Here is a 26,837-nt window from a genome sequence, read left to right as displayed (position 1 = left end):
ATAAACTTCCTGTCCCTGTAGTCTCACCTTTCCTAGAATGTCAGACAAACTGAATTGTACTCTTTGTGTGTCAGGCATCTTCTGTTCAGCATGGCGTTCAGAATCATCCAAATTGTGATATACATCGGTGGTTCGTTGCTTTTCATTGATGAGGGGTAATTCCATTTTCCTCCTTCGCTTTCTGTTGCGAGCAATGATCTTATACCTACAACGCTTGGAAGAATGAGACAGGGGGATTTTATCCCCAGACATGCTATTTATGTATTGTATAACCCTCAGCAAATTCCACTAAGCCAGCCTTTTCCATTTGTTAGATGTGGGTGATGATGGAATGTTACTTTGTGAGCCCCAGAAAAGTTTACATAAGAAATGTGGGGAGTCAAGTTCTGGTGATGGCCTCGGCGGCACCGAAATGCTAAAAGCAGTGTGAGGAATAGCCGCTCTCCTTGTGAACTCAACTAACAATGCTTTGAGCCTGATCCAGGCAGCCAGTTATCGTCTTTTACACCCTCATTTGTGGAGGGTCATATTTCCAACATTCACGGCCGTGAAAATTGATTATTTACAGAGGGTTGCATTTTCAAATAGGAAATGGGCATTAGGGCTAGAAAGCAATAACTGTCAGAGAACTTTGGGGGGGAAAAGGGGCATTACTTATAGGTCCTGGAAATTCCATGGCACACCTAGGGCCCACAGGACAAGGTCACAGTGGGGTGGGGAGGTGGGGAGACCAGGGCCTGGAGTTTGCCTCTATTGTGGTTGGTGAGGGGGTGTCACACCACTGATTCCAGCAGAGGTTCATCTGGGCCCCTAGTGGGCAAGGTCTGAGGTAGGGTCAGCTGTCTACTCACATGCCTTGAGAAGTCCCGCTCTGGTGCTCCAATGCTCCTGCAGGCTTTGTGACTCAGGGGCTGAGGATCCCCCCGCCCTTCCCCTCCTGCAGTTCACTCACTGCTGGGGCCTTCCAGGGCACTGTCTGTGTGGTAACCTCAACAACCGTCACTCCAGTCACACCTGGGGGCTTAGATGGGGGAGTCTGGGGTCCTGCCGCAAGGGCTTCTTCCTGTCTGCCTCTTCAGGACCGATCCACCCTCCTTTCAGGAAGGATATCTTTTCATCTGTGATTGTTATGAACAGCAACAGTATCTCAACAAGGTGCTTATTTCCTATGTGAAAAAAACAATCCTTGGTATGTGAAAGATTAATCATTTTCACAGCAGACATTGTGATGGTTAATTTGATGCATCAACTTGATTGGGCTAAGGGTTGCCCAGGTAGCTGGTGAAACATTATTTCTGGAGGCTTCTGTGAGGTTTCTGGAAGGAATGAGCTTTTCAATCCAGAGTAAGACTGCCCTCACCCATGAGGATCGGCCTCACCTAACCCACTGAGGGCCCAATGGAGCAAAAAGCCGGAGGGCGGGTAGACCTGCTCTCCTCTTGAGCTGGGTCATCCTCCTTCTCTGCCCTTGGGCGTCAGTGCTCCGGCTCCTTTCAGACTGAGATCACTGGATTCCCTGGTCCTCAGGGCCTTTGGGTTTGGACCAGAACTCCACTCCTGGCTGTCCTGGGCCTCCAGCTGGCAGATAGCAGGTCATGGGGCTTCTCAGTCTTCAAAGTCATGTGGGAAAATACCTCATAATAAATATATATTTATTGATTTGTATCTGATCAGATCTATAGCTGATTGGTTTCTCTGGAAAACCATGTATAATACAGATTTTGGTATCAGTAGTTCTCGAAGAACAGAAACTTAAGGACAGATTTTCTGAATGGGTTCTGGGGTTTCTGGAATTGGCTCTCTAATCTGATTAAAGATGCTAATGGCTCTTACTTCCCCAGTAAAGGGAGCCCTGATAGTCCACAATATGAACTCTCCATGGCAACACGCAAAATATCTCAGCATTGGACACTCCTGAGCAACCAGTTCAGTAACTCCATATAATGATGCTTTCGAACATTATTAGAAAACTAGGGACTATAAACGACATTGGTTGGTTGCCCCTGATGTTGCTGGACGAAGTGGTGAAAGAAAAGGATGAGGTCAGGGCTTTGAATTCCCAGCTCAGACACCATATAAATGACCTAAAAGCTTTTGTGCGTGGTATGCAGGGCTGAAATTGCCCCATCCTGAGGGTGGCTGAATTACCATGCAAATTGAGCTCCCAGCCTTGGAGGGTATACCCCATCTGAGAATACTGCCCAGGAAAGAGTCAGGCCCTGTAAGGCGATGGCGATGTGAGGGAAGACCCTGATGAAGCTGGGGGCCTTGAGCTTCTAGATTCTAATGAGTCTCCTGTGCAGGGGAGGAGGTCTCCCCCACGCCTAGCTCTTCCCACCGCCACCTGAGGGATGGGACTTGGGGAAACTAAAATGGGACAAAGTTGACTGGACTTACTGAGATTCAGATGTTTTTCTTGAATAAATGCCCCCTGTATTTACCACTTCGGTTTATTTCCAGAGTTTTTAAAAACTCGGTTTTGTCCACTACTGCCAGCATTCGCATTCTTTTATGGAAAAGGAGAATTTTTGAATGAATTTATCCCATTATTCCTGCGGCTGTCACCTAGGGTCATGTAATGACATTATTAAAAGCATGACTAGCCCTTTCTCATCATGTTTCCAACAGTTATTTGCTATTCATCCAGGGATTATGACAGTCCATACTCTTTCACTTTTTTGAATGAAGTGACAGATGGTATTGTTTGTTGGGGGAAAAAAAAAAACTTTAAAAAACTTTAAAATATATTCCTAGTGTTTCCCTTTTAGCGGTAGCTTGCAATAATTGCCAGCTGTTCAGTACTTGCCACATTTCATGAGGAATTTACAATACAGTAGGGTTTGTTGTCCGTGTTTTTTAAACGGACATACTACCTCAGTTTGTCCAGATTTTCTCTCTAATAATTATTTATATAATGCTTTTGATAAATATGTCTCATTGATCTTTTCTCACTTTAATTTTTTTCCCTCAAGTGCTAGTGCAGAAATGAATCAAATTCTGCAACTAGTGCCAGGAGTTTTGTGACATTTCTGTTATCTCAAGAATTCCCCTTGTCACCATGACCTCTGAAGGGAAAACTGCTTTCTCTGAGAATTGAATGACTGCAAAGAACCTCTTAGTATCTCACACTGTTGCTCAGTGTTTCTTCTTCCGAACACTGGTCCAGTCTATGCATGTTTATTTACTTATGTATAAACCAAGTAACGGAGAAGGCAATGGCACCCCACTCCAGTGCTTTTGCCTGGAGAATCCCATGGATGGAGGAGCCTGGTGGGCTGCCGTCTATGGGGCCTCACAGAGTCGGACACGACTGAAGCGACTTAGCAGCAGCAGCAGCAAACCAAGTAAACCGAGCCTTTCTAGTTTGTGGACTATTGATGACTTTGGAGTATTCTCATCATATGCACCTGGTCTCAAGACCCGACTTATGGAAATTATTTCTATCTTTTTGAAAACAGTTTACAAGCAAAATGTTATCGGAAACTGTTAGGTGATAGGCCATCCCCCATCACCTAACTATGACTTTTCAAAAACATTTTTTCACAAAATACTTGAGAATATCTGTTTTGGCCATAGTATATTCTCTTTGATATTCTATAAATATTACTGGGAATGTTATTTCTTATCCCTGGGAATACGATTTGGAGAGGAGACCATTTTTCATGTAGCAGTGTTGTGTCAGTCTTATCTTTCTCTATGGTTTACCCTTATGGTCCTTTTTGAACTTTGGTGTGATTGATAATGCTGAGAAAATATCAATATTCACTGAAAGTTAAGAATACTTCAAAATGCCTATAGCCTCTTCAAAGTCCCCTGTCAGGAGAGGAGAGAGAGAGGCTGAACCAGAGAGAGAAGCCAGTCTTACGTTGTAATTAAAATGCCTTACTTTTACAACATTTATAGAAACATATGATTATCTTAGATCATTTCCAGGGCCTTAAAAACTGCCTGTGTACCCGAAGCATCCAGAAGCTTAGGTACATTTGAATCTCGACCCCAGACTTTTCTCGTCCCTCTGAGATAACAGAAATTCCTGGGGCTCCTTTAAGATATAAAGAGTAGCCTCCAATTAGCAATTTAAAGCGTCCAGTGAAAGGCGTCCAGTAATCAGTGTCTGCACTGTGGTTGACTGCTTCTCCCAGTGGGCTGATGCAAGTGGGAGTCTGTGACTTGAGGAAGGAGATGCGGCCTCTCTGTCTGTTGCTCACCTGCCCTTCCCCCCGTGTACCTCCCCCGCCGCTGCTTCCCTTGTCAGCGTATCTGAGGAAAGAGGCAGCTGATGGCAAGTCCCAGCTTAACTGGCACTGTTGTAGGTTGGCTCTATCCCCTCTAGACCTGGGAGATATGGAAGCAGGCTCCCTCTCTGGCCTGGGTGTTCTCATAACTTCTGCAGAGCTCCCCACCTGTGTGCCATCTGGCTGCACCTCACAGTCATCTGGGGATGCTTGCTTTGACACCCTTTGCCCTCCTCCCTGCACCCCTGGGTTTCAGGAACAGAAAGTCACATGACTTTCCATTAGAGTTCCATCTTCTTCCCTGATGGTTTACTGGTCAGGTATCCAAATAGATCCAGGCTGACTGTCCCACTCTCTCTACTTCCAGGACCATGTCTTGTTCATGAAAAACAGTCCCCTGTCCTGTGTTCCTGCTCAGCCAAAGTACAGGGTAATTCCTATGTAGCCCCTGCCCTTTTTTTTGCAGACCTCTGGGTTTCATGACAGAGGTCAGCAAAAAGGTCTCATGTTTCCCCCTCCAGGAAGCATAAGTCAAGCGTTCCTTGAAGCTTCCCCTTGTGCCCCCCAGAGAAAGCAGGATGCCCATCTCCCCACACAGAAACTCAAGTCACACTCCCCTTCCGCTGGTGTGTAGGTGGGCAGGACAAAGGCACAGATCTGTCTGAGGAACTTATCTTCATAAAACTCTTTTCTGTAGAGCTAAAATCCTCACCATTCTTTGCCCTGACGCTTAAGAGTTTAGTCTTTAGCATTTGCTTTGATATCTACATCTTGATCTACACACTTCATTATACAGTCTTTTATATCTGGGTGCTTCAATTAAAACTTTCAGTATAACAGCACTTACTCTTGGGGGACTTGAAAGTAACAGATTCAGAAAATCTCCTTGATTATATTCTTTGGGTTGGAAAAGATCTCAGAAAATACAAGCTTTGGCAGTTCAAAACTGGGCTTGTATGAAGTTACAGATGCTGAAAACATAGTTATGATGTTAAGATCATTCAATCAATTAATCAAAGACTGTCTTCCTGGACTAGCTCTCTCTATATATAAGTAGAGAGTTAAAATTTCTTCTTTTACATTGCTGTTTCATGGTTTAAGTCATATAAATTCAGGAGCTAAATCAGGTTTGAATTTTTACTTATGTCCAAATGGGATTTTCTCCTTGCCATCCCTCTCACTCCCTTCTTGTTTTTCCATAAACACACCACCAGAGACTGTTCTTTTTCCTGGTGCTCTGTTCCAGCTATGGCAACTGCTAATTATTTGGGTAAGATTCAGAGCAAGACGGAAACTAAACGATCTGCAATCTCTGTTTACCCTTGACAATCAGCCTTTTTCACGCTACCTGCCTGCTTAGTGGGAAAGGCAGACTTAATTAGTAAAAGTCACCAGTAACACTGAACAAAACATTCATTTTCAGCCTTTTATGACTCTTTAAAAGATTAAATTTTAAAAACTTTTTTTTCTTTTTTTGGGTCTGTGATAACTTAAGCCCAGGAAGGCTTTGTTATTAATTGGTATTTTCCTATTTTCTCCTCAATCTAAGCTAATTTATCTTAAAGTACTTCTGCATAAGGCTTCCCAGGCGGGTCAGCTGGTAAACAATCTGCCTGCAATGCAGGAAACCTGGGTTCGATCCCTGGGTTGGGAGGATCCCCTGGAGAAATTAACAGCCACTCCAGTATTCTGGCCTGGAGAATTCCATCGACTGTACAGCCCATGGGGTTGTAGACAGTTGGACATGACTGAGCGACTTTCACTTTGACAAATGGTCCTCACTTCTGCCTAAGGGTAAATATAATACTTCAAATGTATAAGTTATGTTTGACAAAATTAATAAAATACCTCTGTAACCTAAAAAAACCTAGACAAAGGAAAAATGTCTCCTAAATAAGACTCTTCCAGGAATCTCTCTCATTTTCTATCCCTCTAACTCTTCTCATCCCCAAAACCTTCCTTAACAGTTTGTTTATTTTTTAAATAAGTTACTTCATAATTTTACATTTGGGTTGTTCATAAACTGATTATTTCCTCCCAGCATTAGTTCTCTTATCCTTAATAATAGATCCCAGTATTTCACTGTTCCCCTTGTCCCTAATGCTTTTCCCTGCTATCTTGTTAGCTGGGTACAAATTACAATAAGCTGTTCTTTTTGAGATATAAGGAGAAATTCTGTGTGGTAATTGTCTGGGTACAAATTACAATAAGCTGTTCTTTTTGAGATATAAGGAGAAATTCTGTGTGGTAATTGTGTGTGTGTGTGTGTGTAAGCATACTCACTCAGTCATGTCTGACTCTTTGCAACTTCATGGACTGGAGCCCACCAGCCTCCTCTGTCTGTGGGATTCTCCAGGCAGAATACTGGAGTGGGTTGTCATTTCCTCTTCCAGGGGATCTTCCCGACCCAGGGGTCAAACCCACATCTCATGTCTCCTGCATTGGCAGGCAAATTCTTTACCAACTGTGCCATCATTACAAAAAAAACAAATATTTTAAATGGAAAAATCTTTAAGAGGTAGCAAATACCTAAACAAAAGATTCAAGAGGCTCTTGGATACTATGGTATTCATTGCAGCACTATTTATAATAACAAAATGGTGACAGCAACTTAAAGGTCTAGCAGGAGATTAAATTATTATATGGTCATAGTACAAAATCTGCTGCTATCATTCAGATCAAGTTTTCCAAGGATACTTAATAATAGTAGGAATATATCTCATTATTTATATGCTGCGAAAGAATTAAGTAAACTGTGTTTTTGGATATTATGGAAAATTATACAGACTTCAAATATCGTTTCTTAGGATTCGTATAACATGGAGGAATGTTTATGATACTGTGTTAAAAAGCATAGCGTTCACTTGTACAAAGTGCCTATCTATGTATGCATTGAAACTAATCCTGATAGGAAATGTATGGGGATGTTAAACACTGCTTTAAAATGAGTAGTGAGGATATGCATATACTGTTTTCTTCTTTTGTCCCTTCTTTTTGTGTAGTCAGAGTTTCTATAATGGAAAAGTATAATCTTTATGGTAGAAATAGACATATTTCCAAGAATAAATACAAGTGCTGTAGAGACTTCAGGTAAAATGAGGGTTGGGGAGCTTTCTTCAGCTTTGGCATTTAGAAAGTGATTGGAGAACTTAGAACATTTTCTGTGAAGTTGATGGGGGTAGAAGTCAGTTTTCTGTAGATTAAAATTTAAAACTGGCCACTAAGAGTGTTAGTGAAGTTGAACCCTATTTTGAAACAGCTCGCCTGTGAAAGGAGAGGAGCATGGTGAAACAGCTGAAGAGGGGTATTAGGTTAGAGAAGGGCCACATCTGTGTCCTTAACAGGAGACATGAGAGGGTGCATAGGTGCTTTGTGGGAGCTGGTAGAAAAGCAAACATTTTGAACATAGGTTAAAAGCCTCAATTTTGTCTGTGAAGAAGGAGGGGAGACGATCAGCAGACAGAAGTGGCTCTGGCAGGGTCGGCTTGTGAGGAGAATAATGAAGAATTAAAGTCGTCGCAGTGCTGAGCAGTCCCAGGTACTGAACAGTGAGCAGAACGATATTACCGAGCAGGTCCAGCTGCCGGCTGGGTTTCCAGGAAGCGTGACGACACCAATCTGCCCAAGCATGTGATTTAATCTAACGGCCAGCAAGAGTCTGGGTACGGAGCAGAAAAGGTGGATAACCACGCTGATTCGGAGTTGAGAAATTAGAAGGATATTTGGATAGGAAGATGGGACAAAAATGGAAATTCCTGTGGAAGTTTAGTGACATGGGAGCCACGGAACTTGCAGTGGTAAGTAACTGCTACTTTATAAAGAAGTCACCGTAACGTGCCCAGATTAGTGACTGACAGCATCCCCTGGAGCAGGCCGAGGAGCTTGGGTCACTGTGCAGTCTGGGGTCTTTCAACTGCTAGGCGGTCTAGGTCGTCCTCCTGGCTTAGTGGGCAGGGTTTGGTTGTGAACCAGGTCTGCCGGGGAATGTTCTCCAGGCTCGCTTCCACGTGTTTATTTCTCTCACTGAGTAGTCAGAGAAGCAGCAGTGTTTAGTGCCACACATACAAAAGTTTGTCTATTGACTGCTGAGAGGGAACCTGCTCAGATGGAGCTGCTCAGTTCGCCCTATGATCTGTGCACATAATGGGGGTTCCAGAAAGAGAGAAGACCCCAAGGCCCTGCCTGTTCCTGGTTTCCAGGAAGCCAAACTTCCTCTGATGGAGAATCTTCAGTATGATCAGGCTGTGGGTCCATCACAAGTAGAAATACGGGTGAAGACTGAAAGGCAACGTTTGTCTCTCTGATGAGAGGAAATAAGGTAGAAGGATAGTGTGTTTTAAAAATACTTGTAAATATATACTTTCTTATTAGTATGATATAATAGTTCATAATAATTGTCATCTCATACTTTCATATGATTTTTATTCTACATCATTGTGATCCCAGCATCTCCAGGCTAATCACATAGTCCAAGGGATGTATAGATTCATCATAAGCGTCTACATTGTAGGTTATGATGAGTTAGAAGGTCATCAGCTATATAAAAAAAAGTCCAGATAAGACTTTGAGATAGATTATGACCCCAGACTATAAGAGGGGTTATTATATCATCTACAATGATTAGTATTATGGATCAGTTCTTCTACATCTACCTGTGGGCATCTCTGTACCTGAAAGTGTTAGCTGCTCAGTCATGAGCATGTCCAACTCTCTGCGACCCTATGGACTGTAGCCCACCAGGCTTCACTGTCCTTGGGATTCTCCAGGCAAGAACACTGGAGTGGGTAGTCATTCCCTTCTTGAGGGGATCTTCCCTACCCAGGGATCAAGCCCTGGTCTCCTGTATTGCAAGCAGACTCTTCACTGTCTGATCCACCTATTCATGGTCTAACTAATAATAGACCCAATGGGTTTTAAAAATTAGCCATGTCCTGTAAATAGATTAACCAATGCTTCAGAAGCAAGTGGGGAGAAAAGGAAAATACTATATATACTATAACATATTAAAATCAGTGTTAGTACTCTGTTTCCACAAATAACTAGAATGTGTCTTGGAAAATGTTTCTAAAAGCAAGCACTTCTTAAGGAGATTTTAATTATGATGATGGTCTTTGTTGAGTGTACACACTGCTTGGCACGCTGTAGGTGCTTTACAAGTACTGGGTCATTTAGTCTTTTCCTTAACCTGATCAAGTACGTATTGCCACTCTTTAAAGGAAAATAAAATAAAGAGGGAAATTCTCATGGTAGATGTTATATATCCTCTACCACTATGCAGGAGTTCATGTATCATTATTTGTTACACTTTCAATAAGGTAAAGTTGTTAAATTTTACGGTTTCCAAGAATGATCAGGTTTTGTATCCACTTATCCAGTGGGATTCATTATTTTTGCTTTCAGACATCATGTTATGACACTGAACTTCTTTTATTACTAGAGGCATACTGTTTCAAAAGCTGAATTGATACAGGCAGCAAGATCTCATGATTCTGAGTCAGTGTCATTCATCGACTGCTGAGGTAACCTGCACCATGCTGCGTGTGCTCGGCCGTGCCCGACTCTCTGCAACCCCACGGTCTGTAGCTGCCAGCTTCCCCTTTCTATGGAATTGTCCAGGCAAGGATACTGGAGAGAGCTGCCATTTGTTCCTCCAGGGGGTCTTCCTGACCCCGGGATTGAACCCATGTCTCTCGCATCTCCTGCACTGGCAGGCGGATTCTTCACCACTGTGCCACCTGGGAAGCCCAGAGTCAACCTGCTATACCTCTTAACACAGAAAAACAGTCTCTTCCAAAATTCATTAATGCTAAATATTTAAAGTACAACAATATTTAAATTCCAACATTGGCCATAAAATGGGATTGTATTTTGTTTGGTTTGGATTTTTCCTATTTGGATCCATCTTATCTTTGAAGTTTCATTAAGCTGTAAGGTTCAGCATGTACACAGTATTTTCTGTGTGCCATCGAGCATAGCTGTTGGATTAAAAAACACACACACATCCCTGGGGAGAAACATGAAGTATGTGTCTTGGTATACTTTTATTATCTGAATACATATCTAGATTACTCTCCTGAGAAGCATGGGGGAAATATATAACAATTTAGGCTTTAAGGAAATTTTGCGAGTGCAAAGTAGATATAATCTAATGTAGACTAATGTAGTTTTTATCACTATTCTCCATGAGGGGCAATAAAGTTTGTCTAAACAGGTGTTGACCTTAAAAATAATAGTTAATTTACCAATAAAAATGGTTTTGTGGGGGGAAAAGCAGAGAATTGCAAGTGGGGACAAGCACACTATAGCAAAAACTGTAGGCAAGTGCAACAAACAAAGGAAAGAAATGTTACTTTATAGAGAAAAAAACAGGCTGCTGGAAAGTGTTGTTATGAATGAAATTCACTGGAGAAAAGGGACGTCAGGGTGATGATGGTTTCGCATTGGCTGAGTTGGTGGGGTAGTGGATTTTTCTTTTGGAGTATAATTGCTTTACTATTTTATGTTAATTTCTGCTGTACAATGAAGTGTATTAACGACACATATAGGAAATGGCAACCCACTCCAGTGTTCTTGCCTGGAGAATCCCAGGGACAGGGGAGCCTGGTGGGCTGCAGTCCATGGGGTCGCACAGAGTCAGACACGACTGAAGCAACTTAGCAGTAGCAGCATACATATATCCACTCCCTCTTGGGTGTCCCTCCCGCCCCACTGGATCATCACAGAGCACTGAGCTAGCTCCCAGCGCTATGCTGCAGGTCCCACTCGCTATCTCTTGTACAATGGCAGTGTATCTACATCAAACCTGATCTCCTGACTCATCCCACCCTCTCTTTCGCCCCGTGTCCACACATCCCTTCTCTGCATCTCTATTTCTGCCCTGGGACTAGGTTTATCTGTACCACTTTTCTAGATTCCGCATAAATGTTACAGATAGTATTTTCTCTTTCTGACTTACTTCACTGTGACAGACTCTAGGTCCATCCTCATCTCCACAAATGACCCAGTTTTGTTTCTTTGTATGGCTGAGTAATATTCCATTGTATATATGTACCACATCACCTTTATTCATCTGCTGATGGACACTTAGGTTGGTTCCGTGTCCCGGATGTTGTAACTAGTGCTGCTGTGAACACTGGGGTACATGTGTCTTTTTGAATTACAGTTTGCTCAAGGTGTATGCCCCGTAGTGGGATTACTGGGTCATAAGGTAGTTTGTTTTTTTAGTTTTTTAAGGAACCTCCATACTGTTCTCCACAGTGGGTGTATCAGTTTACATTCCCACCAACAGTATAGACAGATTCCCTTTTCTCCACACCCTCTCCAGCATTTATTGTTTATGGGCTTTTTGATTATGGTAGTAGATTTCTTTTTAAATGTCCCTGTTTTATTTGGTTGTTTCACTTTTGGCTGCACTGGGTCCTGTTGCTGGGCACAGGCTTTCTCGGGTTGCAGCGAGCAGGGCCCACTCTTCATCACAGTGTGCAGGCTTCTCATTGCCGTGGCCTTCGCTTGTTGCAGAGCACAGGCTCTAGGTTGCTCAGGCTTCAGCAGTTGGTGCATGCAGGCTCAGTTGCTCTGCAACATGTAGGATCTTCCCCAACCTAGGGATCAAGCCTGTGACCCCTACACTGGCAGGTAGATTCTTAACCACTGGCCAACCAGGGCTACCAGAAGTCCTGGGGTAGGAGATTGCTTGTAAGAGACACAGTGTACACCTTTCCTTGTTGGGGCCTGAAATCGATGCCTCTTCCTGTAATGGATGTCACGTGGCACCACACAGGAGCTCTCCTTTCTGAACCCCCAGCCCCATTTTAGGGAGGTATCCCTTTACTAAGTTTCACATGGGATGAAAGTAATTGATCAGGTCTCAAAAACTAGAACTGGCCCATTATTGGGTAACACTGAGTTGATTTTCTGTCAGATTCCCCAACACAACTATTCTCTGCATTTAGCTCAAGAGGGAAAGAAATGCTTTAAAAAGAAAATGTTTCTCCAGAGACCATTTCAAGAGGGCCATGCCTTTCTAATACAGTCTCATCTGCCCTAAAAATTTGCTTTGACAAGAAATAAAGCTCTCACCTCCCTAGGACCACTCATGTTCACCAGTCCAAAGACTTAGAGTGGCAGTTTACCTTGAAACGGATGAGCTCAGCTGATCCTTCACTGGGCAGTAATGCCAAAATCTCTCCTGCTGAAGTTGCGTTTCCTGTGCTAATGATTCCTTATGAAGGTCCTCTCATCTCCCACTCAGTTCTAATAATTCTCCCTCCTGACTCTTACCATTGACTGGGTGTTCATCTAACCTGAGTTCAGACTCTGACATCTGTCACTATCACCTGTATGATTTGGGGTAGATAATTTCTGTGAACTTCAATATTCTATCAAAATATAGTGCTTAATTAAAAAGGACGAGTTGAAGATTAAAATAGATACCACGAGTGAAGATTACTTGTTGACACACGATACTATCACTACATAAAATTTTGTGAGGCTGCAAAATAAATCCAACTTTGAAACGATAGAAATGTGAAGTTGTGGTATTACAGAGAGATAGTACACTGTGTAAAATTAACAGGGCAAAACCACTGAGACAAAGCACAGTTTATATTAATTTTTTTATTAAGAATGTATAATTTATAAATATATAAGTAATAGATTAATGTTCTATCCCATTAAAATTAATCTTTACATCTCAGGAAAAGGACAGAAAAGCTGCAGCAAAGCCTGCAACATACAGATGGTAAGAGTAGTGGAATCAATTTTCAGTGATTGACCTCAGTTCAGTTGAGTTCAGTCACTCAGTCATGTCCGACTCTTTGCGACCCCATGAATCACACCACGCCAGGCCTCCCTGTCCTACACCAACTCCCGGAGTTCACTCAGACTCACGTCCATCGAGTCAGTGATGCCATCCAGCCATCTCATCCTCCATTGTCCCCTTCTCCTCCTGCCCCCAATCCCTCCCAGCATCAGAGTCTTTTCCAATGAGTCAACTCTTCGCATGAAGTGGCCAAAGTACTGGAGTTTCAGCTTCAGCATCATTCCCTCCAAAGAAATCCCAGGGCTGATCTCCTTCAGAATGGACTGGTTGGATCTCCTTGCAGTCCAAGGGACTCTCAAGAGTCTTCTCCAACACCACAGTTCAAAAGCATCAATTCTTCGGGGCTCAGCTTTCTTCACAGTCCAACTCTCACATCCATACATGACCACTGGAAAAACCATAGCCTTGACCAGATGGACCTTTGTTGGCAAAGTAATATCTCTGCTTTTGAATATGCTATCTAGGTTGGTCATAACTTTCCTTCCAAGGAGTAATCATCTTTTGATTTCATGTCTGCAGTCACCATCTGCAGTGATTTTGGAGCCCAAAAAAATAAAGTCTGACACTGTTTGCACTGTTTCCCCGTCTATTTCCCATGAAGTGATGGGACCAGATGCCATGGTCTTCGTTTTCTGAATGTTGAGCTTTAAGCCAACTTTTTCACTCTCCTCTTGCACTTTCATCAAGAGGCTTTTGATCCTCTTCACTTTCTGCCATAAGGGTGGTGTCATCTGCATATCTGAGGTTATTGCTATTTCTCCTGGCAATCTTGATTCCAGCTTGTGCTTCTTTCAGCCCAGCATTTCTCATGATGTACCCTGAATATAAGTTAAATAAGCAGGGTGACAATATACAGCCTTGATGTACTCCTTTTCCTATTTGGAACCAGCCTGTTGTTCCATGTCCAGTTCTAACTGTTGCTTCCTGACCTGCATATAGGTTTCTCAAGAGGCAGGTCAGGTGGTCTGGGATTCCCATCTCTTTCAGAATTTTCCACAGTTTATTGTGATCCACACAGTCAAAGGCTTTGGCATAGTCAATAAAGGAGAAATAGATGTTTTTCTGGAACTCTCTTACTTTGTTGATGATCCAGCAGATGTTGGTAATTTGATCTCTGGTTCCTCTGCCTTTCTGAAAACCAGCTTGAACATCTGGAAGTTCACGGTTCACGTATTGCTGAAGCCTGGCTTGGAGAATTTTGAGCATTACTTTACTAGCCTGTGAGATGAGTGCAATTGTGCGGTAGTTTGAGCTTTCTTTGGCATTGCCTTTCTTTGGGATTGGATTGACCTACCTTCCTCTTGTTCCTCATACACCCTCCCTGAGAGGAACTGATTTGGGGGGAATCAGGTACATTTGAAACTCTTCCTTAACTACAGAAGAATGAATCATTATAGTAAATTTTCATATGGCTTTTAGTCATAAGTATAGGAGCAACATTGAATAAGAGGTTTGTGGGAAGAGAAAAGGGTTTTTGTTTGTTTATTTAACAAAGGGTTTTTGTTTATTTACTCTCCTAAAACTTCTTTGAAAAACAAAGAATTTGCTTGAATACTATTCAACCCCAAGGCTGAAATTAGTTTATTTTAGCAATTGTATTACTGTTGAATAAGTTTCAGAAATCCAAGCCAAATCTTATTTACAGAAAGCAGCCCTGACCATTACTTTGCAACAGTGTTGCTGCTGCTGCTGCTAAGTCGCTTCAGTCGTGACCGACTCTGTGCAACCCCATAGACGGCAGCCCACCAGGCTTCCCCGTCCCTGGGATTTTCCAGGCAAGAGCACTGGAGTGGGTTGCCATTGTCTTCTCCCAACAGTGTTGCTACCAGAACTTAACCTAAAAAGACTCAATACCTTATATTCATTTTAGAAAAAATGCCTGGAATGCTGTTTGAGCCTTGTCCCCCACAACCCCATTGCAAATATGTTGAGTTTATTCCTGGAAGCCTATATATATATATATATATATATATATATATATATATGAACTTTACTCTTCACCAGTAGTTTGAATATTGCTGTCTCAATGTCCTTCTGGATTCTGTTGTGGCCAATCGCTCAGTTGTGTCTGACACTCTGCAACCCCATGAACTGCAGCATGCCAGGCTTCCCTGTCTTTCACTATCTCCCAGAGTTTGCTCAGACTCCTGTCCATTGATGCGGTGATGCCAGTTAACCATCTCATCCTCTGTAGCCCCCTTCTCCTCCTGCCTTTAACCTTTCCCAACGTCAGGGTCTTTTCCAATGAGTCAACTCTTCTCTTCAGGTGGCCAAAGTACTGAAGCTTCAGCCTCAGTCTTTCCAATGAATATTCAGGACTGATATCCTTTAGGATTGACTGGTTTGACCTCCTTGCAGTCCAAGAGATTCTCAAGAGTCGTCTCCAGCACCACTGTTCAAAAGCATCAACTCTTCAGCACTCAGCCTTCTTTATGGCCCAACTCTCACATCTATACATGACTACTGGAAAAACCATAGCTTTGACTATACAGACCTTTGTTGGCAAAGTGATGTCTCTGCTTTTTATTATGCTATCTAGGTTTGTCATAGCTTTCCTTCCAGGAAGCAAGTGTCTTGTAATTTCATGGCCACAGTCGGTCGCAGTGATTGTGGAGCCCAGGAAAATAAAATCTGTCACTAAATTCTATCAGTGGCTTACTTATTTTAAATGCCTTTTAAATTCCCTCAAAAGCAAAAGAAAGAGCTAACCAAAATGAACCACAAAATAAAAAAGACCACCCAAGGACTGTAGTCAGATCCTCATTAGGCAGTTTGTCTACTTTGTGTTACCTCATCTTTTTATTAATTTCTTTTTTTAAGTTGAAGTGTAGTTAATTTACAATGTTGTGTTTCAAGTGTACAGCAGAGTGATTCAGTTATATATCGATTGAGTTCAGGCTCTCAGTTGTGCCTGACTCTTTGCAACCCCATGGACTGCAGAACGCCAGGCTTCCCTGTCCATCACCAACTCCAGATCTTGCTCAAACTTATGTCAATCGAGTCAGTGATGCCATCCAACCATCTCATTCTCTGTCATCACCTTCTCCCACCTTCAATCTTTCCCAGCACGAGGGCCTTTTCCAATGAGTCAGTTCTTCACATCAGGTGGCCAAACTATTGGAGCTTCAGCTTCAGTATCAGTCCTTCCAATGAATATTCAGACTGATTTCCTTTAGAATGGACTGGTTGAATCTCCTTGCAGCCCAAGGGACTCTCAAGAGTCTTCTCCAATACCACAGTTCAAAAGCATCAATTCTTTGGCACTCAGCTTTCCTTATAGTCCAACTCTCACATCCATACATGACTCCTGGAAAAACTATAGCTTTGACTAGATGGACCTTTGTTGGCCAAGTAATGTTTCTGCTTAATATATTATCTTGGTTGGTCATAGCTTTTCTTCCAAGAAGCAAGTGTCTTTTAATTTCATGGCTGCAGTCACCATCTGCAGTGATTCTGGAGCCCCAAAGAATAAAGTCTCTCACTGTTTCCTTGTTTCACCATCTATTTGCCATGAAGTGATGGGGCCAGATGCCATGATCTTCGTTTTTTGAAAGTTGAGTTTTAAGCCAACTTTTTCACTCTCCTCTTTCACTTTCAACAAGAGGCTCTTTAGTTCTTCTTTGCTTTCTGCCATAAGGGTGGTGTCATCTGCATATCTGAGGTTATTGATATTTCTTCCAGCAGTCTTGATTCCACCTTGTGCTTCATCCAGCATTTCACATGAACTCTGCATATAAGTTAAATAAGCAAGGTAACTAATACAGCTTTGACATACTCCTTTCCTAATTTGGAACCAATCTGTTGTTCCATGTCCATTTCTAACTGTTGTTCTTCTTGACCTGCATGCAGATTTCTCAGGAGGCAGTTCAGGTGGTCTGGTATTCCCATCTCTTGAAGAATTTTCCACAGTTTGTTGTGATCCACACAGTCAAAGGCTTTGGCATAGTCAATAAAGCAACAGTAGATGTTTTTCTGAAACACTCGTGCTTTTTTGATGATCCATCAGATGTTGGCAATTTGATCTCTGGTTCCTCTGCCTATCCTAAATCCACCTTGAACATCTGGAAGTTCATGGTTCATGTACTACTGAAGCCTGGCTTGGAGAATTTTGAGCATTACTTTGCTAGCATGTGAGATGAGTGCAATTGTGTGGTAGTTTGAACATTGTTTGGTATTGTGTTTCTTTGGGATTGGAATGAAAACTGACCTTTTCCAGTCCTGTGGCCACTGCTGAGTTTTCCAAATTTGCTGGCATATTGAGTGTGGCACTTTCACAGCATTGTCTTTCAGGATTTGAATTAACTCAACTGGAATTCCATCACCTCCACTAGGTTTGTTCGTAGTGATGCTTCCTAAGGCCCACTTGACTTCATATTCCAGGATGCCTGGCTTTAGGTGAGTGATCACACCATCATGGTTATCAGGGGCGTGAAGATCTTGACCACTTCTTCTTAAAATCTTCTGCTTCTGTTAGGTCCATACTGTTTCTGTCCTTTGTTGTGCCCATCTTTGCATGAAATGTCCCCTTGGTGTCTCTAATTTTTTTGAAGAGATCGCTAGTCTTTCCCATTGTACATATTTTTTATTTTTCAGATTCTTTTCCTTTCGAGGTTTTTACAAGATATTGAGCATAGTTCCCTGTGCTAAACAGTAGGTCCTTGTTGTTTACTAGTCTGTAGTAACATGTATCTGCTAATCCCAAACTTGTAATTTATCCTTCCTACCCTTCCTGTTTGCTAACCATAAGTGTGTTGTCTGTCTGTAAGTCTATTTCTGTCATGTAAATGATTTCATATGTACCTTTTTTCTTCTTTTATACTTTTACTTTAAAGTATTTATCTGTGTATATACTTCAATTTATTTATTCTTTGACTGCACCGTGTGGCATGTTAGTTCCCCAATCAGGAATCGAACCTGCGTCCCCTTCATTGCAAATGTGGAGACTTAACCACTGGACTGCCAGAGAAGTCCCTCCCCACTTTTTTTCCTTTTGGCCACACCCTTGCAGGAACTGTGTTTCCTGACTAGGGACTGATCCTAATAGGGGCAGTGAAGGCACGAAGCCCTAACTACTGGACTGCCAGCAGGTTCCCTGGACCATTTTTCTTAGATTCCACAAATAAGTGATATGATATTTGTCTTTCGCTGTCTGACTTATTTCACTCAGTATGGTAATCTCTAGATCCGTTCATGTTGCTGCAGATGGTATTATTTCATTCTTTCCTTATGGCTGAGTAGTAACACTCTGTTGTATATTATACCACATTTTCTTTATTCATTCATCTGACAATGGATATTTAGGTTGCTTCCATGTCTTGGTTGCTGTAAACATCGGGGTGCCCATACCTTTTTGAATCAGTCTTTTGTCTGCATATATGCCCAAGAGCAGGATTGCAGGATCACATGGTAACTATTTTTAGTTTAAGGAACCTCCATATTGTTCACCATAATGTTTTGATACCTAGAAATATGCCTGTTTTTAATACTGAAAGTTTTAGTAGAGGGTTTTATCTTTGGAAATTTTGTTCTCAAAGAACCGATGACTTCTCCTGAATGGAGCTATTACTATTTTGTGTAGAGAAGGAGATGTAGTGCTTCACTTTTCTAATACTCTGAAGAAAAAGACTTTATCATAAAGGCTACTGTCATGCCATGCATGCCATATGAATAATAAGTACTTTGATTAACTTTTCTCTCTCATGAGCAGTGAATATCTAGTCCCAGGTAAATGCCCACTAGCCCAAAACCAATTCAAAATGACATCTGTTTTTACTCCAAGTTTAACCGATATTTAGAATTGCAGGTAAAATAGTGATTTCTCTTTCATTTAAAATTCTTTCATTTAGGGATTAGACTTGTCTCTAAGATAAGATGACATACAACTGATTTAAATAAATCTCAAATACTTGTTTATTAACCACTGTCCATAATTTTAGTATTTTAACTCAGATGTATCTAAATAGTCTATTGAATTCTACTTTTGATATTTTTACTTCTGAATATCAATTTGGTTCAGAAATATTTGCCAAAAATTGTAATTATACCTAAGAATTAGTATATTTTCATTTACCTTCCTTAGTAACTGTGTTTTGACATTGCAGTGTTTATGGTTTTCAAACACATCAGGGAAAATCTGCTGATCATGGCAGAAATAATATAGAAAAAACTAATGAAACTGAAAGATGGAAGTGAAAGGGGAGAGTGAAAAAGTTGGCTTGAAACTCAACATACAGAAAACTAAGATCATGGCATCCAGTCCCATCACTTCATGGCAAATAGATGGGGAAACAATGGAAACAGTGAGAGACATTATTTTCTTGGGCTCCAAAATCACTGCAGATGGTGACTGCAGCCATGAAATTAAAAGATGCCTGCTCCTTGAAAGAAAAGCTATGACTTACCTAGACAGCATATTAAAAAGCAGAGACATTACCTGGCCGACAAAGGTCCGTCTAGTCAAGGCTATGGTTTTTCCAGTAGTCATGTATGGATGTGAGAGTTGGGCTATAAAGGAAGCTGAGTGCTGAAGAATTGATGCATTTGAACTGTGGTGTTAGAGAAGACTCTTGAGAGTCCCTTGTACAGCAAGGAGATCCAACCAGTCCATCCTAAAGGAAATCAGTCCTGAATATTCATTGAAGGACTAATGCTGAAGCTCAAGCTCCAATACTTTGGCCACTTGATGTGAAGATCTGACTCATTGGAAAAGACCCTGATGCTGGGAAAAATTGAGGGTGGGAGGAGAAGGGGACGACAGAGGATGAGATGGCTGGATGGCATCACCAACTCGATGGACATGAGTTTGAGTAAGGTCCAGGATTGGGTGATGGACAGGGAAGCCTGGCATGCTGCAGTCATGGGGTTGCAGAATTGGACACGACTGAGCGACTGAACTGAACTGAACCATTTCTTTTCTAAGTACTCTTATTTTATTCTTCACCAATTTATGAAGATTCCTAGCATTATCATTGTTTACCTTTCTGTAACATCTAACTCCTGCCTGAAAGAATCACCATTGTTGTTTTATAAACTAGCAGTTATTTTGGAAATGTTAAATAAACAGATTTCAACATCAAACTTAAAGGTTGATCCAGATCTCTTAAGAAGTCTCCTGTGGCCATGTGCGTGTCTTTGTGAGAAACTCTTAATACTATTTATAATCCAATTTCATGAGCCCTTCCATCTTTTATTGGAATATAAGTCCCTCCAGAGTATGAAAAGGACTGATCATTGTGTCAGAGATCTATAAGATGTCCTTAATATTGTAGTTGCTATTTAATAATTACTCTATCAAAGTTTAACTAAAAAAGATTAAGATTTTTCTACTTAAAAATCAAAGTCACTTGGCTTTACTGAGTCTTATCATGATGAAATCTAGCATGTTGTTACTAGAAGTGAGTGAGTGATAGTCGCTCAGTCATGTCTGACTCTTTGCGACCCCATGGACTGTAACCCTGCCAGGCTCCTCTGTCCATGGAATTCTCCAGGCAAGACTACTGGAGTGGGTTGCCATTTCCTTCTCCAGTGTTACTAGTAGAATTTCCTATAAATAATTAAGATGAAGTAATTTAGATTCATTTATTCAAGTATCTGTTGAGTACCATATGTGTGTCACTGTTTAAGTGCTTAGGATATATTGGCAATTCCTTACACCATGACAATATATATTATTAAACAGCAAGATAGGAGATAAAATAGTAGCAAATAAATATACCTTATGGGATACTAGACATTGATAAATATGTGAATAATGAGAATAGTAAATCAGAATCAGGTGTTTGGAAATACAGAACAGGAAATGAGTTTGTATTAAAATTCTAAATATTCTGGATGTAGTAGAACTTACTGCAAAGCTGATACATTCTGGTAGAGAGCAGTCCAACACACTAGCTCATAAAAGTACTCTATTTTTAGAATTACTAAAGTTATTTCTCTAAATACATGTGATCTTTAGACATCTCAGTTTTCCTTCTTAATGGCTTAAACCTTTTAGAGCAGTTTCTAGGAAAAGCCCTTGCATATCTTTACACATCTATAAAAAGCCATGTTATGTGAAGTCTTTGTATATCATACATCTTATATTTCCATACCTACTAGTAGCTATCTCTCAGTTGAATCTTGTAGGTCATTTCCAACCTTGATTTCCTAGGCAATTGATGTACATTTTTATATTCATTATATAGCATAGATATATGGACACTTTGATACCAAATTACTGTTTCATCTTTAATGTAGACCCTCTCAAATTAGAGTCTGTGGTAGCACATCTTTTCATTATAGTATTGCCATTCATATTTATTTTCCTGCATACATATGTTATTTTTCTTGTTGTTTTGTTTAAGCTCTCTGAAAATCAAGGAAATGTTTTGTCATTATGTGTTTCAAAATTTCCCCCAGTTTATTATTAACTTAGTTTGTCATTTGACATTTAACGTATCTGTGTGTAGAAAACAAAATGTATAAATGAATTTGGGTTTTTTAAATATTTTGTGTAAGTTTATTGATTTTTTTCTGAGTGGTTTTTGATCCATTTTCTACGATTTTATACTTTTGAACAAGTCTAAATTTATATACTAAATATGTAATAGTAAAGTTTATTTATTTATTTTTACAGATTGAAATATCCCACTCTGAAATGATTTAGATAGATATTAAAGAGGAGACAAAGCAAGCCCCAGCTCCATGAAGGTACTAATTTTTTAAATTTACAATTTCTCATTTCTTGATTTACATTAGTCTACTGCAATTCAAGTCCATTGGAATTAAATGCAAATCTTAAACACATAAATATCCTAAAAAACGGATAAACAGAAGTAGTGAAATGCTGCAAGAATAAAGGTCAATCAGAAATGTTGTTTTAGTGGCAAAGTGGAAGAACTGTGCCATTGGACATCAGAAGCTCACTACTAGTTACTTAGTATTAAGCCTTAGCTTTCCCACAAAGAGTCTGCCTGCAGTGCAGGGGACCTGGGTCCATTCCCCAGTCAGGAAGATTCCCTGGAGAAGGGAGTGGCAACCTACTCCAGTATTCTTGCCTGGAAAATCCCATGGACGGAAGAGCCTGCAGGCTATGGGGTCCATGGGGTTGCAAAGAGTCGGACATGACTGAGTGACTAACACTTTCCCACTAATGAAACAGGAAGGTAGGACTATCTTACTGGTTTCCAAGCAATGTTTGAAAGACTCCCTAGAGCTAAGAAAAACACTGAAAGGGTCTGTGAAGCTAAAATGAAGCTTTGTGTTCAACCTCATCTATCACTAGAACCTCAGATTAACTCTGACAGCTGAAAAATAAAAATGAACTTCTGAGTGCTAGATTTCCTCTTTCCACCCAATATAAGCCAACTGCAGGTAAATATACCGTGAAATGGGCTTATGCCTCTGCGTGTGTAAAGTGAGTGTTTCCATAAACATCTAATGACTGGTAAAATGCTCTAAATCGCACACCTGTGTGATAGTCAGAAAAGTCCTTTGATCCTGATGTAATTATTTATATAAAGGAACAGATTGGCTTTGCTGGATTCACTGACTTAAAAACTGCATCTCTACATTTCTGCCATTTCAAGGCTGTCTTGATTAAGATGTAGAAAGGAATTAAGTTTATTCAAGCTGGATTAATGAAATGTTTTGTGTCCTTGCTTCTCGCTCACTTTTTAAAAAATTCTTTTTCCTTCCTCCTCGAGTTTAATATATGATTCTTTTACAGAAAGTACTCATATAAAAGGTTTCAGAACCACATATGTGGCCATTTTATATCGGTTGCAGTGTTTTGAAATTATGGTTTCATTATCTCTTGGCCTGCTTTTTAGAGAGAAAAATACGTGTATCACCATCATTATAAGCTTTGGAACACTATTGAGATTGAAGTGCTATGCTTGCAAAAAAAAAATTGATTCTAACAAATGGTGTGCTTGGAATTTTCCTTTCTACTGAGTTTTTTATTCATATTTTAAATTCTCACATGGTGTTCTGAAACAGTTACAATGAATCAGAGGGCTGGCTTCAGCTTTGCAAATATATTAATAGAAATTATTGGGCATTTCAGTTCATCGAGAAATAGCATCCGAGGGGGGAAAAATAAACCTTTGTCAGCTAGTGTTAACACAAGGAGCAAAAAGAATTGAATCAGTATTATTGCTTTCCATTTGACAAGCACAAAATTGTACTATCTCTGAGAGGAACTATTTGTAAACTTCTTGGAACATAGCTACCTTTGTATTCATTTCTTACTAAGATCTATAAGGTACCTTAGTAATGCTGCCTTAATACTGCTGTGCTTGAGCTTACACGATGCACCCTGTTTAGACTTGAAGACACTGCTGGTGTTTAAATACTGACTGTGGGAAACAGTGGCCTGGGAGTACATTCACTGAGATCCAAAGACAGGAGAAGCTGTTACACACCATCAGGACCCGCCGTCGCCTTTGGATGCAAAGAAACGTGTGGGTTTCTAAAGTGTCTCTAGTGCAGTTTCACGGATCACCATGAACAGCAAATGATGATTTACAATGTCTCCATCCATGGGTGACAGTTTACAAATCACTGCTTACGTGTTGCTTCAAATTCTAAATGTTATTAATCAACTTGTAACTAAGAAAAACTTTGAATGGGTCGTGTCTTCCTGACAACATGTCTTACAATAACTGTGTAAAATACCACACTGCCTTTGGGTTACCCAGAGACTGATGTTTCTGTATTGTGATTACGCAGGATATTTGGTTAGCCACACTTTTCCTCTAAACCATCACACTGAACTTTGGGTTTCAAATCAAAGAATGAGGAGGAATAAGGCAGGGAGAAGTTACCTAAGACCATGTGGTGTGTGGGCGTCACCTCTATGAAAGTTTGAGATGGTAAGTAAGCCACTGGCTATGTGGATGTCAGGAATTACTTGTCCACTAGTCTGTATTTTCAATTACCAGGGACAGTAAGAAACCAGGTTTTATGCACTTCTGAAAGAGAGGAAGACCTTTTAAATCTGAGTTACCATGGACTCTGACAACATCCCATGTATTTACTCAGGTCACTGCTGTTTAGACTTGTGTTTTCTTTTTATATAAGTTATTAATGAAGTCTGCATATCAGAGACAATATCAGTGTAAGTAAATACAAAGGAGCTTTCTATACCTCTTGCTTAGTATATTTACTATTTTAATAAATGTTTTATTTCCATTAAGCAGCCCAAATTTAAAATTAAATATAAATGATCATGTAGGAATTAGTTTCCCTTTATAGGGCAAAAATAATTTCTGAGATAAATATAGACAAATAACTGCAGACATGGATAGGCATTCATTCATAGCCACCTTCAGGATAGTTCAGTGGAGTGTTTTGTTTTGTTTTGTTTTAGCTGAAACTGTTCCCCTTTCTATAGCTATTAGGTTTGAAAGTAGCCTTCTGTGTGATAGTTATTCTTCTAATTCCTCTCTGTAGAGGCTGAAAATGCCAAGACTCTAAAAGGAATCAGAACATCCCCCTCCATTCCTTTCAGGATGTTTTAATGATTGTGATCCTATTACAGATAGAGCATTTTCTTTTCCCTCTTTAAAGAAGTGGGATGAATAAAGGAAACAGACAACTAGCATTAAATTGCCAAAGTCAAGGTAAAAATTGGAACTTCTTACCTGCATAAATGGACTTTTTTATAACATTGCATTGGAAATCACTAAGAAAACCCTGTTTTTTAAGAATGTGTCCTTAAATTGTATGCTTTCCTGCCATTAAACATTTATTTTCTTCAAACAAATCAAGAATGTCATTCATACAAAGCCTTATTTTATCATAAACTACAACTAGGCTTATTGAATATGAATACATTCTGTAGTTAGATGCATTATAAAATGCTGTACTCTGCTTTGGGGGGAAAAAAATCCCCTTTTCTGTGTCACATTGGCTTATGAATAGTATAACAGTTCTTTTCTGTTCACATTCAGTGAACTGAGACAAACTTCACTCCCATATTTGGAATCTCCTTCTGTAAATTTATCTTATGAGAATGCATATTCAATGTTTGAATGTCTCTGAAGGAAAACCAATATGGGAAGTTTATAACCTTTATGGTTACTTTGGGTTTTGTTTCCTTTTTCAGTATATATCAGACAAATTTTTTCATATGTTCCCTTTTCAAAGAGCAGTTAAATAGATTTCACAGAGTAGATGATGCTACTATTTTTCTCACCAGGAAAGTTTTGTTTTGGCATATGGCATGCATAGCAATTATCTTCCCTGATTAACAGCCTATGTGAGTATCATGGCTACTTAGGTTATGTAACCCTTTGCCTTCTGAATAGTTCAGATATTTTTATTTAGAAAATATTAGAAGGTTCTCTTTCCAATCACTGAATAAAAATGTTATTTTTATTAAACATCTGAATTTAGACACTATATGCAGAATATGCCAATGGTAGACAGCATTGTGAAGTCCAGGGCCAAGAAAGGTAAGAATTTTTTTATGCTGGGAGGAATCTTTCCCTACCTCTTTCTTGTCACTTGTAAAAATGTGTATAACTGTTAAGTGTAAAGTGATCCCAAAGCAGAGCTAATAGTCAATTAACATGCTTTTATTGGGGCAAAATAGTTCTAGTTCAGTAAATCCGTTAAAAAGTAAATGGGATCTGGGTTGAAGACTGGCAAGCCGGTCTCCAGGGAAGCATGTCCTGTGAGCCCCCCGCAGCCGATGTTCCCGGCAGCTCAGGTCTGGGCACCTGGGCTCTGGAGCCAGTATCTGGGGAAGCCAGTACCTACCATGGCCTCCAGGGAAGTCCTCACATTTCTGTGGCTCTGGAGCATTATCAACAAGAGCAAGGCCACATCTCTCAGAAGCTTCTAAGTGTCCTTCTAAGACCGTGCACCATGAATCTGGATTCCTACTAAATGAGAACAAGAGAATATACAAGATGATCTGTCTTCAATCCCGTGCATCTCTTACAGGAGGAAACACCTCGTCGTGTCCCAGGCTGGAGGCCCTCCTGAAAGATCTGTTCCTTGTGATGTGATTTCAGCTTTCACACAGGCATCACAGGTGATTTATGGGGGCAGACTTTTTTTTTTTTTTACATGGACATATTGAAGAGCTGTCAGATCGTGTTGATGAAGTACTCAGGCTCAGGAGGCACACTGCCAAGGCTGAAAACAAGATGATGGTAAAGCATGCTACCTTGGCACCTGCCAGCAAGTTCTCTATGCTTTAGCTTGATTTCCCAATAAATAAGCCAGGGATGATGATGGTGATGATACTAACAGTAGGACTTACCTCCCAGGATTGTTTCAAATATATGAAATTAATTTATGTAACATAACATGGCAAAATCTAGAACATGGTAGACACGTGTTTGGCTCCTAAATTACTCTAAATAGATATCCTATAGGGAAATTATGATACAGTAAAATTACATTATTCAAAAGGATTATTTGCACACAGCAAGCAGTAGTCATACTCTGCATTTTTGCAGCATCCCTGAACTAGGGGTGCAGTCATCTCAGAGATTCAGGGGATTAAGGGATGGAGCCTCTGAAAAGTGAGCATTTATCCTCAGGCTTCTCTATAACCACTGCAGTAGGAGACATCAACCCAGGGTGGGATGGAGGGGTGGTGTCTGAGAGCTCAAAAGAGGCCCCCAATCCAGCCTGATTGGCTGGGAGGTTCAAGGAAGAGTAAGGCTGTGTTTTCTAGGTGGGTGTATTAGTTTTCTATCACTACGAAAACAAAGGAGCACAAAATTAGTGGCTTAAAACAGTGTAAATGTATTGTCTTTGTGGCAGTCAGAAATCTGAAATGGGTC

The 26,837-nt window shown here is 40.5% G+C and overlaps 1 long non-coding RNA gene across 1 annotated transcript; it reads left to right on the top strand.

Annotated features, from left to right (window-relative positions):
• The first annotated feature begins 7,887 nt into the window (after positions 1 to 7,887).
• Positions 7,888 to 26,077, top strand: LOC129631336 (uncharacterized). Its single transcript, XR_008704000.1, has 3 exons — positions 7,888 to 8,032; positions 21,671 to 21,744; positions 25,987 to 26,077. It is a non-coding gene; the product is annotated as an uncharacterized LOC129631336 (long non-coding RNA).
• Positions 26,078 to 26,837: the final 760 nt, after the last annotated feature.

The sequence above is a fragment of the Bubalus kerabau genome, chromosome 17 (genome assembly GCF_029407905.1).
Source record: "Bubalus kerabau isolate K-KA32 ecotype Philippines breed swamp buffalo chromosome 17, PCC_UOA_SB_1v2, whole genome shotgun sequence".
Taxonomy (NCBI): domain Eukaryota; kingdom Metazoa; phylum Chordata; class Mammalia; order Artiodactyla; family Bovidae; genus Bubalus; species Bubalus kerabau.
This window is presented reverse-complemented; position numbering and strand designations above follow the sequence as displayed.